Source organism: Limanda limanda, chromosome 11, assembly GCF_963576545.1.
Source record: "Limanda limanda chromosome 11, fLimLim1.1, whole genome shotgun sequence".
NCBI classification, from domain to species: Eukaryota; Metazoa; Chordata; class Actinopteri; order Pleuronectiformes; family Pleuronectidae; genus Limanda; species Limanda limanda.
In genome coordinates this window covers 19,297,609-19,312,775 of record NC_083646.1, presented here as the reverse complement: position 1 = coordinate 19,312,775, position 15,167 = coordinate 19,297,609, and the positions used below count along the sequence as shown (strand labels likewise).

The 15,167-nt window shown below is 39.7% G+C and overlaps 1 protein-coding gene across 1 annotated transcript in view; it reads left to right on the top strand.

The window, feature by feature from the left end:
• LOC133014346 (RNA-binding motif, single-stranded-interacting protein 3-like) overlaps positions 1 to 15,167 on the top strand; it is a 135,576-nt gene that overhangs the window by 55,265 nt on the left and 65,144 nt on the right. The window lies entirely within an intron of this gene.

Genomic DNA, 15,167 nt, shown 5'->3' with positions numbered 1-15,167 from the left:
AATCTGCCATTTTTAATTCAAAGGTTCAGTGTGTAGAATTTAGTGCCATCTAGTGGTGAAGTTGCATGTTGAAGCTGAGTTTACTTATGTTGTACATGTATTTATTAACATGAAGGACATCAGTCTACAGTAGCAACAAATTGCCCAAAAACCTGCTGCTCTCCCAAATGCATTTAACATGTTACTCAGCAGTGTGTGTGTGTGTGTGTGTGTGTGTGTGTGTGTGTGTGTGTGTGTGTCTGTGTGTGTCTGTGTGTGTGTGTGTGTCTGTGTAGCTAGCAGTTGTGGTCAACAATGCTGTACCAAAACACGTGGGCTCAACCAGCACAATGACATTATAGTTATGTGTGTGTGTGTGTGTGAGGGAGACACTGAATAGCCTGCCTCGCTCTCAGATTTATTAGGGCTGTATCACTGCATGCTTCTAGTTATAATGAGAGGAGTGCAATTAAAATGGGCCAGTCTCCAGGCAGAAGGAGCATCCCATTGAATTAAACAGCAGCAAGCCTCTGAGCAACCTTTGCCTTGCTCTTCCATTAAACCTCTTTTCATTAGACTTCCATCTCTTATTTTGTTTCTAACGGCTTGGAGGGGTGCGTTTGGAAGAGCAGTGTTGATGTGTTTAGCTGTTATTAAAGAGAGAAGAGCCCTCGACTCCTTGGAGATTGAGTTTTCCGGAGGGATGGAAGGGAAGCCAAGAAGTCAATTCCAAATGAAATTACACAGACTTCTTACTGTTTCATGAACTAATTATGCACAGAGCTGCTGATGTCTTGTCTAACTTTCCCAAATCAGGGTGCAACAAGGAAGTCAGTTTCACTGATGTCGAATTTCTATCTCGAGCCTGTAATGTTTTGTAAGACGAGCGACTTAATTAGGTTTTGTCAAAGTCTTGGTTTTTAAGACGTTCACTACCAATTACACTGATTGAGACAAATTTGTCAAAGTGGAAACTCATGCCATGCTAGCCCTTGCATCATTGTCAGAGTACACTGAGGTTGTTCAGGTTAGCTGGGTCACAAACCTTTGTTCTTGGTTCTTATCTGCTCGAGTTAAAAGCTTTACAACCAAAGAGAGAATGGCTGTAGAGACAGGAGAAAGAGGTGAATAGCTTTTGTGAAAGAGTTATGAGACGTTTAAGTAAGGAATATATTGTTTTTTCGGTGGAGTAGAGGTATAGTTAATAGATGTGCACAATAGAAAAAAACAGCTACTACTACAATAAACTGTGTTCTATAGCAAACTAACGGTTTTGTTGTGAGAATGGTTTAAGCTTGTAGTAAAATACACAATTATTAGACGCTTGTGAAAGTTGTCTCTTAATGTCCACCAAGGTGGTTAAGTTTTCATCGTTTGTTTGCAGGTTTGGGCAAAAATTGGGAAAAAGATTTTCATGAAACTTAGTAGAATGGTGGGAAATTAGTCAATTTTGGCATGGATCTGGAAAAAAGACAGATCCATATTTCTTTTTCATTTTCTTTAACATTCACAGGAATTTTCCAAGATAAAAAGCTTTGACCTTGAGTAAATTGTGATGAAATTCTGGAGATACAAGAGGCTGGAAACAACAAAGTTATCTACGTGTATTTAATAAGGGGCTTTCTGCAGAAAGGATCAACACAGGGAAACCGCAAGGGTCTCAGAGTGAAGATGAAGAACAGTCAAATACAAGGGTCTTATATAGGAGGGCTGAGGGCTGTCTCTTTGAACCAATCCAGACAGGTTCCCATAGGTGGAGGAAGGAGAGGAATCTAAACACAACAGCTGATTCACATGTGTTTCCTTAGGTGATAAGAAGACATACACTCCTTCCTTTGATGGGTAATTAAGTCGCAAAAGGTCTCACTGTATTGACGTCATAAACAGTTCCCACCAGAAAACAGCTCAAGTCATCAAACATCTGTTGTATGTAAATACAAGTCATAAAAGTCTGTTGAGAAGCTTCAAACACTTACTGTCCAAATACAAAATACTTTTTCAACCTTGCTTAGTTAATTTTCTACCACATTTCCCTCCTTTTTGTCATTTATTGACAACTTAAGAGAATGAAAAAATCGAATACATCAATTCACCAGGATTTCAAAATGCATCATCATCATCACTGTAGGGTAAAACAAACTGCCTTTGTCATGGACGGTGTGCGTCTTTAAATGGGAGGAAGGAGTGATAAGAGCAAACTTTACAGACATCACAACAACATTACATTCTTCATCATTATCAAAGGGTTCTGGGGAGGAAACCAGTCAGGGAGGGGAAACAGATCTTATATTATCGTCACTGTAGATCTAATTGGTGTGTCATTTGACAGAACAAACCATAGGGACACAGCTGGCATGCCCCATAAAGCCCATGGAGGCTACAGTTTCCAAAAACGAAATTCGTATCACGAGTTATCAGTCAGCGGGGGATTGATGTCATCAATATTGAGAGAACAGTTCCTCTACTGCCACTCCGACCCAGCTGGCTGAAGTGATGCCACGGCGGTCGGCGTTTCATCGTCGCCTTCTCGGCTGTGTGTGTATAATGTGATTCTCCGAAGCAACTATAACCAACAGCTGTGCTGGTCAGCACTGCCCCCTCTTTACTTATCCTTTGTTTTAATTATTCAGTGTGGGTGCAGCAGGTGGATGTTCTGGTTCTGGGACTCTCTTGCAGTGACTGGCATGAATCCACGTTGTCCTCTCAGTGGCCTTCACCGCCGTGTGGGGTGTTAACAGGATTTGGTACGGTCCTGTCCAGCGTCTGTGTCCGCCTTAGGTCTTTCACTATCACCCAATCGCCGGGCTTCAGGTCATGAAGTGGTCCAGTTGCCAGTTTAGGGAGTGCGTCTTAAACCTGTTTGTGAATGGCAGATAAAGCAGAAGAGAGATTTGTACAATAACGTAGCATCTTCACAGAGAGTTGTTGAAGGCAATTGTCTTTTAACAGGTCCAATGCCCGTGTTCGCTGGGCGTCCGAACAGAATCTCAAATGGGCTTGTAATGGGACATTTATTACATATCATGACACAACAAGCAATTATCAATTCTGGATGTTTAATTCAAACCGTCTGCGGACGGTTTACAAAGGTCAAGTCACGACAACAGACTTGACCTCAATGGCACAGAGCTCAAACATCACGGTGACAGATATGAGGGCAATGGCAATGAGCTCTCAAAAGTACACTCCATTTATACAATCAGATCCCTCCTCTCCACAGTAAAATACATTTGTCCAATCAGCTTCTCTCCATGTCGTTTACAGGAAGACCAGACATTGGTCTCTGGCGGTCTCTTTGAAGTTTGAACAAGATGCTAAACGCATCTTGTTCCAGACCCTGTGAGTTTCTCAGAGATCTCCTGTCTCTGCAGGTCACACCTATTAGCCTTTGAAGCTCCCTGCTGCAGAAGACTTAATTGGCCCCTGTTGAGAAACCTTTTGTTCACACTAGACTGAGAAGGCCACGTCTATAAGGCCCTTCAAGAGTATTATGCATAGTGTTAACTTGACCTAAACTCTGACTATGAGTCTTAAACACAGAAATACATCTTTCAGTAAACTTCTTTCTATATAAATGTAATCTGTTACATTTGAACATGTCTAAATACAAAATTCCCATCACAATTCCTCCCTGTTTATCCATCTGGGATCAACATCTTTATAACATCTCATCATTTAGATTGGGAATTTTCCAGGATATGTGAATTAAAGAAGTAACACTAGTCTTAGTGCAAAAACAATACAACAGAGTTACACAATTGAAAATGATCAGTTTCTACAAACTTCAATAACGTATTTTACAATTATTAAAATGATGATCATCATATTATCAAAATGTTCACTGTATTGGTGCCACACTTCGTCCTGATCGTGTGTCGAACACCTCCTTGTTGAAGAACATCTTGTTTCAGAGACATCTTGTATGCTCTGACTTTGATGATCAGAAATTTGATGTTGTTCCTGCCAAGCATTCGTGAGCAGGGAAACCATCTCTTTTCCCTTGAATGCTTCTCAGTCGTATAATCATGTGTTGCTGATCTCCTGTTGGTGCGGTTGTGTTCAGCGTGTAGCTCTTCAAATGTGTTGACTCTCCTTGCAACACCTAAAAATTTCAGACTGAAGCTCACACACTGGCACAAAGCACTTCCCGTCCTGTAGATCCACCCCTGGCTCTGGAAATCCTCCTGCGTTGGCCCTCATCTCCAGGTTGACCTCTGCGACCTTCCTGTCATCTGTGTTGAGAGGCATTTGGCTTGCACTCGTTCCATCCGCACGTCCTTAAGCACAATCCAGTCTCCTGGTTTCAGGTCACGCAGTTCTCTCTCCATGGATTTAGATAGAATCTCCTCGTCTGCCTGTGGATTTTAAAGAGTACAGGAAACAGTTTAAAACAATATCTACCAGTTTGTTTTTCAATGTGTTTTTCAATGTGTTTGTTATGTTTGTTTTTTACTTCCTTCTCTCTCCACTGTCCCATCCCTGGCGGGATGTGGCATGATGTTGCCTTGTGTTGATACTCATACTCACCAGTATCCATAAAGCTATACTTATGAATATGTTACCCTTGTCAGCGGACATCCTTTTGAAATCTTCCATCATGGAATGAGTTCTCCGAACAGTATCTGTTTCACCGCTGGAGAATCCTGTTTAGATGTTTGGGAAACACTTCTGCTTGCATAGAAATCATGTCATAAAACAAAACAGTATTTATTTATTTCCCTAACCTACTTTATTTAACTTAATCTTTATTAAACCTCTCTATAAATGATTAAACCGTTTGTTTTGAGGTGGATGTCAATCTTGTAGAATCTGGATGTCTCTATTTTATTTGTAACTCAAATTACATAACTCTGTTAAAAAAGTTTTATTGAATATTATTTAGAGTGTTTCTTGTGTACACCCAATAACCCAATTCATCTATATCCAGCATATGTTACTCCTCTCTCTTGACACACTGACTCCAGTCATGTGTCAATCCAACCTAATGAGAAAACATACACAGTTTGAACAAAATCATCCATATCCCACATCAAAAGTCCATCGACCACCAAACAAAACACAGTCTATCAAGACTACGTAATTCCTAAACTAATGAAACTAAAATCTACATAAAAAAATTTAGTTTGATGTAGCCTTGCTAACAGCTCCTGTAACCCACATTAAATGTCAGTGTTAAGAATCATTCAAATGCCTTCCATGTCCTCTACAGACTGCATACTGTTTGCAACCAGTAACACAGTCAAGGCAAGACAATGGTGTGAAGTCAATCTCATGAATTTCTTCTTCAGCCCAAATCACATGCAGAACCCCCATGCAAACAAGCTATCAGTGTAAATCTTGACACTCTCGCCACTAGCATATTTGCATCTCTTTGGTCCATGCATGTGATGATGGGGACGGTTTTCCTTTGTTTCAAACAGAGTCGTAAAACCCCTCTGTCATTCGTTATCACACTGTGATGCTGAAAACCTGTCATCAAACACTTCAGTTTCACAGTAATCAGCTGTTAACCATTTAAATCTGCTCTACTGATAAAGTTAAGAGTTTCCTAGTTAAAAACTTTCTATTTGTAAATAGTAATGTCTATCATCCAAAACAATACTGTATCATAGCTGAACCTCCTAGCTGTTGAAAAGTGAATGTTATTTTCTCAAGCAAATATCATTGTTACAGCATATGACACTAGTAGAGTCTTATTTCAAAGTATCACACATATCACATTATTCTGTTCTCTCAGAAGCTGCCATTGCTCTGAGACTTGCTTGAAACTTTGCATCTGTTGCTTTTCCCCTAAAGGAAAAAGTTTTTCTGTTTAAACAAAAGATTACTCATATTCCACAAGAAGATTTCAGATATTCTTTTCTATTGCGTCTGCTCTTCTGATCAGACCAAAATCATATATGTGTCCGTTTCACAAACATGATAGTACCTGTTATCAACTCAGAAAAATCAATAATGTTTACAACAAAACTAAAAATGTCATTCAATTACATCAAAGAAATACATTTTCATGCAGAAATGTGTTCAGAAACCTCAATGTGATTTAGCATGAAAGAAAATCGTTTGCGATTAACTTTAAACCTTCCTTTTTAAAATCTTTTAATTTGATTAAATGTATTTTCTTTTCTTATAGCCAATGTATCTATCAAAAACTACTGAGACAACACCGTATTTACTATTGTAAATGCAACCAAACTTATTTTATCCTTAATTTACTTACTATATAACCTTTAAAACTAAATTTGTCTTACCAAGTGTTTAGATAAATCTAAGTAAATACCATTTGTGCTCTAATTTGATCTCTCCCCTTGCTCTTTGCAAGAGGATGTTAATTTAGAGGTGAGAAATTTGTCTCGGATCATCCATTGATACGCTTGTGTCAGATCCCCCTTTCTCGTTTAAATAAATGCAGATGTTATTCAACTCTGTCTTCCACTACTGCCCTGCTGTTTTAAAATTTAGCATACTATTCTATCTTCCCCCTAAATTTTACCCAGCAGTAAAGTGACAACAGAGATAAATGTTTGTCTTGCATTTAGCCTCTAACCACATTATTAAACCCCAATGATAAAAATGGATCTATCTACAACTTTTGCATATGTTTTTCTATCATTATGAGCTATATAACATTCATTCTAAGAGTAATATCACACTATTTACACATATTTACTGGTGCTTTTAGTTCCTGAACCTAAAAATAGATTTAATTTGTGTGTTTTTAGCAATTAGTTTTATTGATTTCTACTTTAACTATAATAATGTTAACCATATGCTTTATGTGTAACATTAATTCACATGGTGTCTGCAGCTGTGTTCTTACTTATATGAAGTTTTGTTGAACTTCTCTCTCTCCATCATGGTCTGCTCTTGATGGCTGCTCTGTCTCCATGATCTCCCTCTCAGTGGAAATGTATCCAGATCAGAACCTATTTGGAGAGACTGATACCTGGAGATTATTTCGGTTACTTCCTTCTGTATACTGTCTCTTATGTTGACTTCAGTCAACCAACACTCAAATGCTCTCCAGTCTGGCACAAATAGCTCCACATCTCTCCCTCTTGTTGCTTCTTTGCTTCGTTCTTGTTCAATGAGCAATTTGATCTTAAGCTGCTTCAACTGATTTAAAGTTATGTTCCCTGTGTTTGGAAAATCATAGTTTTTTACCCACAAGCCAAACTGTGTAACACTATAATGACCATACTTCAGAACCATATCTTGAACTGTAGGAGAAGAAATCTGTGGTAAATTCATCTCTGTAATGGTTGTTTATCAATTTAAACTCTGATTTATTCAGTAGAATACGAATCTTTTGGGAATTTAAGTTCTACTGATATGGAAAAGACCCTAATGTTTCAGAATTAATTTCTAAAGCCAATTATTTTCCTATTTCTTAAAAAACGTCTATTTTCAAATTCGTTTTAAGATTGATCTGAATCTTTTTCTTTTTCTTTTGATATAAGCCTTTAAAACTTACACATATATCCCAAATATGATTGAAATTATACTCACCTTATTCCAGTGTTGAGAATTCCAAGAAATCCTCTCTCACTCACTCCTCACTTTTTCTTTTTCAGCTGTAATTCTCAGATTAGTCTCATCAAATCATGCATGTTACTTGTATCAAATCATCAACATTTGTGTAACGTTGATAGTAACCTTTCACCTTCAAAACACTTTTTAAAAGACAATGAGAAAAACCCCTTCAGTTATAATATTGCCACTGTAATCACCTCTTGTAATTACTAAGTTTTAATTTTAATTCCTCTAATACAATTCTAAAACTCTGCATGAATCAAATCGCCTTAGAGAAAACTTAATTTCACATTTCTCTTAAACAAGACACATGCAGGTATAAAATGTATGGGAATTTATCAGATTTTTCAACAGATAGCTATGCTGAGACGATACAGACCTGGCCTAGGTCTCTCTGTCACAGCTTTTCCTCCATTTCAAAATAATAATACTATTATATATTTATATTCTACTCTTCTGCTTGTTTACAATAACTATGAGCATGCCGCAGCGCCCAATATTAAAGTAATTTAGCATTAAACTCTTTCGCTAAACCCTGTTTAACATTTTGATCTTTTTTTGAAAAGAATCTTAACCTATTAAGCTTATTGTGAATCCTACACCGGTCTCTAAGACCTCCTTAATGCATACGCGTCCGTAACTCACTTCCCTGAATGAGTGAATTTCTTTGGACCTTTTTCCTTAAAAGATCTAAAAACAAGAATTATACTTTACCAGAATGAAACTGCCTGCCTGTCCCAGTCGGTTCTTTAGCCCACCTCAGTGAGCACTCCGGATTCTCAGAACATCAGGCCCACTGAAATAATAAAGGTTTAGTTCCAAACGTACTGCCCCGGCGCAATTACCTACCCTCAGCACCGAGAGCCAGAGTCGCTCACGTGGATGTCACTGCCAACAACAGCCAAATGTAATGGAAAAATTATTACATATCATGACACAACAAGCAATTATCAATTCTGGATGTTTAATTCAAACCGTCTGCGGACGGTTTACAAAGGTCAAGTCACGACAACAGACTTGACCTCAATGGCACAGAGCTCAAACATCACGGTGACAGATATGAGGGCAATGGCAATGAGCTCTCAAAAGTACACTCCATTTATACAATCAGATCCCTCCTCTCCACAGTAAAATACATTTGTCCAATCAGCTTCTCTCCATGTCGTTTACAGGAAGACCAGACATTGGTCTCTGGCGGTCTCTTTGAAGTTTGAACAAGATGCTAAACGCATCTTGTTCCAGACCCTGTGAGTTTCTCAGAGATCTCCTGTCTCTGCAGGTCACACCTATTAGCCTTTGAAGCTCCCTGCTGCAGAAGACTTAATTGGCCCCTGTTGAGAAACCTTTTGTTCACACTAGACTGAGAAGGCCACGTCTATAAGGCCCTTCAAGAGTATTATGCATAGTGTTAACTTGACCTAAACTCTGACTATGAGTCTTAAACACAGAAATACATCTTTCAGTAAACTTCTTTCTATATAAATGTAATCTGTTACATTTGAACATGTCTAAATACAAAATTCCCATCACAGGCTCAATCCATATTTTGGTCTGACTCTCATTCTCATTTGCATGAGAACCAGTGGGAGAGCCTAAGTCCACGACTAGGGTTGGGTACCGAGAACCGGTTCCAATATGGAACCGGTTCCAATACAACCGATACCTACCCGGACCGAAATGCAACGGAGATTTCGGTGCCTCATTTCGGTACCTGAGCCAATCAAAGCCTGAGGTCTCCGCTCGTCCCGCCTCCTCACACTTCCGCTCCTTCCTTCACGGATGTCGGCCGCGGCTGCCAGTGGACAGACTCTTGTCTCCGCGCTGCCCGCGCCCCGCGTGCGTCGGGCTTCCGTGCAGGTGGTGGGGGGGGGGGGATCTCCTCGCGGGACCTCTCCGCCGGGCGCATTTCCTCCTTGGCGGTGCGCCGCTACCGGCTCCGGGACGGCTTGGAAAGGCTCGGGGCGGGAGGAACGAAGACCACGCCGAGAAATGTTTCATAAAAGCGTCCGCATTTTAGGGGGACGAAGGCGGGGGGCCGAAGACTGCCTGCGACAGCCCCAGCCGCGGAGACACGGGGGTCTCTGAGTGATGGAAAAGCGACCCTCAGTCTTCATTTGGCTCAGGCACCGGAGTCAGAGTCACGAGTCAGAGTGTGTGTGTTTTGTATTTATTTTTATTTATTTAAGTATAGTGTAAACTTTTGTTAACAGTTCGTATGTTATTCATAGTTTTAAGTTAAAAAGGGTTTTGTATTTATTTATATTTATAATCTACTTTAAACAGTTAATATATTTGGCAATAAAAAAAGCCTTTCTTGGTCAAGCATCGTTTTGTGCACTTTTTTGAAAAAAGTATCGGTTCAGGCACCGTTTAGGCACCGGTATCGTTTTAAAAGTATCGGTTAGGAACCGGTATCGGATAAAAACCAAACGATACCCATCCCTATCCACGACACTCCAGTTTCCTCACAGCATTTAGCCAATTTGTTTTTCAATGTCCCATTTTCTCTTTCCACCGCTCCACCACTGGCTGGGTGATAAGCACAATGTTGTCTTAAATCAATGCCCAAATATTTGCTTAATTCTTTTATTGCCGCACTAACAAATGGAGTACCGTTGTCACTACTGATTTTACTTGGGATTCCCCATCTGGGAATAAGTTCAGTGATCAGCGCTTTAGCTACGGCAACTGTGTCTTGTTTCGATGTGGGGTAAACCTCCACCCATTTAGAAAACATATCAACTATAACCAAGCAATATTTGTTCCCCTCACTCGGTGTTAGCTCAATAAAATCCATCTTCGATCATTTTAAAACATGATCCTTCCCATGCATTAACTTTGCAAAATGAGGAAACAGATATTTTGGCAAACAAGGTTTCTCATCAGGGCCCACCCACACCCCATGTGTGTGTGTGCAACCACTTCTCTTCCAAAGTCCACGCTCCTCCACTGTTGCTCTAAGTTGAAGTTCTTGTAGGTCAGCCGTGGGGGTGGTGGGCTTGACCTGTAAGAGAATGTGTGAAGAAGATAGGGCTGGCGAGCAAATGCTTTTGCTGCTGCATCCTCCCTGGCATTTCCTTGTGATACTTGGTCATTATTAGAGGTGTGAGCATCACATTTACATACTGCATCCTGTTTGGGGAGGAGGACAGCATCAAGCATCTGAGACACTAGAGCATGATGTGCAATTGGTTTGCCTGATGGTGTAAGGAATTCTCTGTGTTTCCAAATCATGCATAAATCATGTACTTAACCAAATGCATATCTACTGTCAGTGTAGATGTTAACCCTTTTCCCCTTAGCCAATTTGCATGCTTCAATGAGAGCAATGAGCTCTGCTGCCTGTGCAGACAGGGAAGCAGGGAATGGTCGTGCAATCAATGTATCATGTGCTGCTACCACAGAGAAACCAACTTGATTTGCTCCTGTGTCTGAATTGCGAGACGCTGATCCATCCACAAACAGTGTAAATCTTGATTCTGCAACGTTGTTTCCTGTAAGTGTGGTCTGGGGGAACAAACTTAGGTTATTGTTACTACACAATTATGTTGTTCACCATCTCCTTCTGTTGGAAGAAGAGTAGCTGGGTTAAGAACATTACATCTTTTCACAGTGATGCTAGCATTTCCAAAAGAATAGCATGTTATCGATAGCATCATACACATAGCATTTGGGATCAAGTTTTGCTCAGAAAAATGCTACACGTCTCTGTTTACCCCCCTTGATCTGGGAGTAGCACTGATGTCATCTACTCCCCCTTTCTTGTCATCTGATTGTGTGAAAGGTCGGTCAGGGTCGTGTGGTCATAAAGTCGAGTGGTCGTTTGTAGGGTCAGTTTCAAGTCAGTGAAAGCTTTCTCATGTCATCAGTCTATATAACTTTGCTATATGCTGTTAAGCCCATGTGCGATTGCGCTGAGGGACTCTTAGAGGACAGCATAGTTAACATACATTCACAGGAATGACATCATTTATTTCTTCGTAACAGTTTATGAATCTTTGGATTACTGTTACTCTATTAGGGGAGAGGGACTGCCCTCTGCTGTGATCACATGCCCTAAAATTAAACTTTTACATTTACAAACCTATACTTTTACAAACTTATACTTTAACAAACTTATACTTTAACAAACTTATACTTTAACAAACTGCCGTTTTTCAGGCTTGCCTAATGTCCTTATGCAGCTAAATGATTTAAGAGAGCCACAGTATCATTTTCACAATATTCTTCAGTGTCAACATATCGCAAATGTGCTCTTCCTGGTGTTATCTTTAATGATCTTAAGCTTTTTAGTGCCTGGTTGTAAAATGGTTAGTGATTCACAATAGCCTTGACGAAGTCATGTGAATTTATAACTTTCTCTGTTGAACTCAAATGCAAACCAGTATTATCTGTCTTTTTTCAATTTAAACACTGAAGAATGCATTTGCCCGATCAACAACAGAGAATCATTTACTATCCTTCAGAACTTGCTAAAGGATTGTTTTAAGAATTTTGAACCGACGTAGCGCGAAGTTGTACTGTGGCATTGACAACTTACAAATCTTGGATGAATCGCAAATCATCAGGTTGTGTTTTATCAAAAATACTCTTCACCGGAAAAAATCGGAGTGTGCACTCGTGAATCCTTGCAAGGAACAATTACACTTGCCTTCAATAGAGAGTTGAAAACTGGTGTAACACCATCGATGGCTTTCTGTTACAGTAGATATTGTCAGATCATGGTGTGATAACCACAGGTTCCATGTTTTAATTAAACCCCCATCATGATTACCTCTGAGCCCTTACAATGTTGTTTGTATAAACTAAATATGCATGTGCATATTGGGCTTCTGTATTTGTTCATGGTACCAGTTAAACAACCTTGAAAGTGTAAATAACAGATGTAAATCATTTTCTAAACACTTTTAAAAATAGATTTTACTTAACCACGGGATCTGATATCTTTTCCCAAATGTCAGCATTGACACATTTTTTGTATCCACGGTCGCAAGTCTTGCCATTTATCGTTTTTGTTTTTGACAGCGAGAGGGTGACTACAGAAACAGCACATCTATATTCTTTCCAGAACATGCAACTTAGTGTTGAATTTTCTTTCACACTACTTTTCCTACAACTTATCTTTTCAAACCTGCATCTCTCCCTTTGTGTTTGAGTGCAGTGAAGTTTAAATCTTTTGGATGCATACACGTGGTGTCTGTTCTCTGTGTGACTGAATGTGCTTTGTCCACTAGATCTTTGTCGATTTGATGTGACAACAGATGAGCAAAGCTTCCATTCATACGCATATAACAGTGAAGCAGCATTACACTTAATATAATCTCTTTCTCTAGCACTGTGAGTGTGTGCATTGGCATATTAGCATAATCATCTCATTGCTATTTAAGCTATGTTCCTATCAGTAGTTTGTCTTTCTTTTCTAAAAAACAAAAAAAATCATTTAGTTCTATGATAAGTGTTTGTGTTTGTGTGGTGCATTCACCCTCTTGATGTGTGAGGTGTTCCTCACGGTCTCGTTCTCTGCTCAAAGATGCTGGTTCCTCCCTCTCCTCCATCCCCGCCTCGGTTCATTCAGCCTTGTAAAGTTGCTGTTTCCTTGGCAATTTTTGTTTTGCCCAATGTCCGTTCTCTCCAAAGAGAAAACAAATGTCCCAATCATCGTTCCACATGCGTCCCCCCTCCTTCCTTGAAATCCTCTTCTTCTGCATCCGTGATGTACCTGTGAACATTGTCAGTGAGGCTTTATGCAGATCAGTCTCTCTTTTCTTCTTCTTCTTCGCATGAACTGCATGTGCTTTTATTAAGCTATTCCTGAGTCCCACTTGATGCCTGTATGCTTTAACAGGCTGGCAACATCAGGTCACTTCAACAATTCGCGATTCGGGCTGGATCCTGTCCCAGTCCATATTGCCCACTTGTCTGGTGCGAGGTGAAGAGAGGAGTTGCGAGTCTGGAACGTTATTAGCTGGAAAAGGTCGTTGTGGAGCCTGGGCTCCTGCCTGTGGAACATCCGCTTCTGATGGAGCCTGGTGTTGTTCTGGTTATCGTCTTTACGGCGGGGAAGAGTCGAGGTCGGAAACCTGCATTTTGAGACACTGAGACATTTGTGAGGTGTTAACTGTCCCTGCCAGTGTGTGCTTTCTGTCCCTATGATGCAATTTTTCTAATCACATTCCACACTCATTCTTATCTGCCTGAAATGTAAGATTTACTTTTCTGGCCTAATTTACTTTTTCGTTCTACTCTAGCTTCAGTCTCACCTCTTTCAGCTGTCTCATACTAAAACTCTCTCTCTCTCTGGAAACCCAAAGTCACTCATTCCTCATTCACACTTGAAACAAACTTAGTGCTTTGTCACCATAGTTCTTTCACATGAAGTTCACATAAGGATTACTCAGTTCAGTTCCATTATCTAAATCTTATATTTTCATTTACCTATGTAAAGAATTTTTTTTTAGATTTTATTTTAAGTATTAGTTACCTTAAGTCTTCAATCAATCTCCAAAACGCTATCGTAAGGAGCAAATAGGAAACTTAGTAATATAAACATCCTCAAAATAATGTAATACCTCCTATATTATATAAACAATAGTAATTTCCTCTTGTAATTACTTTGTTGCTGTTAGTTTCTCAATTCATCTCTTTTTTTTTTATCTCTTTTTTTTTTTAAATACACCTTCAAATATCCTGCCTAACCAACACAAATCATAGTGCCTTAAAGAAGTTCTCTACATGCGCGCGTCTTGAGTCTTGTTTCAACAATGCAAATACACTCAGTATTATGTCCTAGGCTGTGGTTGTGCTCTCAACAAACTCATAAGGTACCTCGTCAGTCTACCTTCCAGGTTTATTATTAAAACCTTGGTTAAAAAAATTTACGGGGCTTTCAACCATCATGGAGTTCTTCTCTCCTTAGACCAACTTCTCTGTAACACTATGTTCTGCTTGGTATATATTACACTTGAAATCTCAGATTCTCACCAGATAGATCGCAGCGCTGAGACGATCCGGCTCGGGTCTAGGTCCCTGCATCTCACCCGTGGGGAGGTTAAGGTTGGAAACTTTTTTTTTCCAAGATGATCAGTCAACCGTAGACACCGAGTCCAGATCCGTCCAGACGTGCGATCCCACTTCTGACACCAAATTGTGATAGAATTCTGGAGATACAAGAGGCTGGAAACAACAAAGTTATCTACGTGTATTTAATAAGGGGCTTTCTGCAGAAAGGATCAACACAGGGAAACCGCAAGGGTCTCAGAGTGAAGATGAAGAACAGTCAAATACAAGGGTCTTATATAGGAGGGCTGAGGGCTGTCTCTTTGAACCAATCCAGACAGGTTCCCATAGGTGGAGGAAGGAGAGGAATCTAAACACAACAGCTGATTCACATGTGTTTCCTTAGGTGATAAGAAGACATACACTCCTTCCTTTGATGGGTAATTAAGTCGCAAAAGGTCTCACTGTATTGACGTCATAAACAGTTCCCACCAGAAAACAGCTCAAGTCATCAAACATCTGTTGTATGTAAATACAAGTCATAAAAGTCTGTTGAGAAGCTTCAAACACTTACTGTCCAAATACAAAATACTTTTTCAACCTTGCTTAGTTAATTTTCTACTACAAAATATTTTAAGTCTGTACAATGGCAGCTTGCG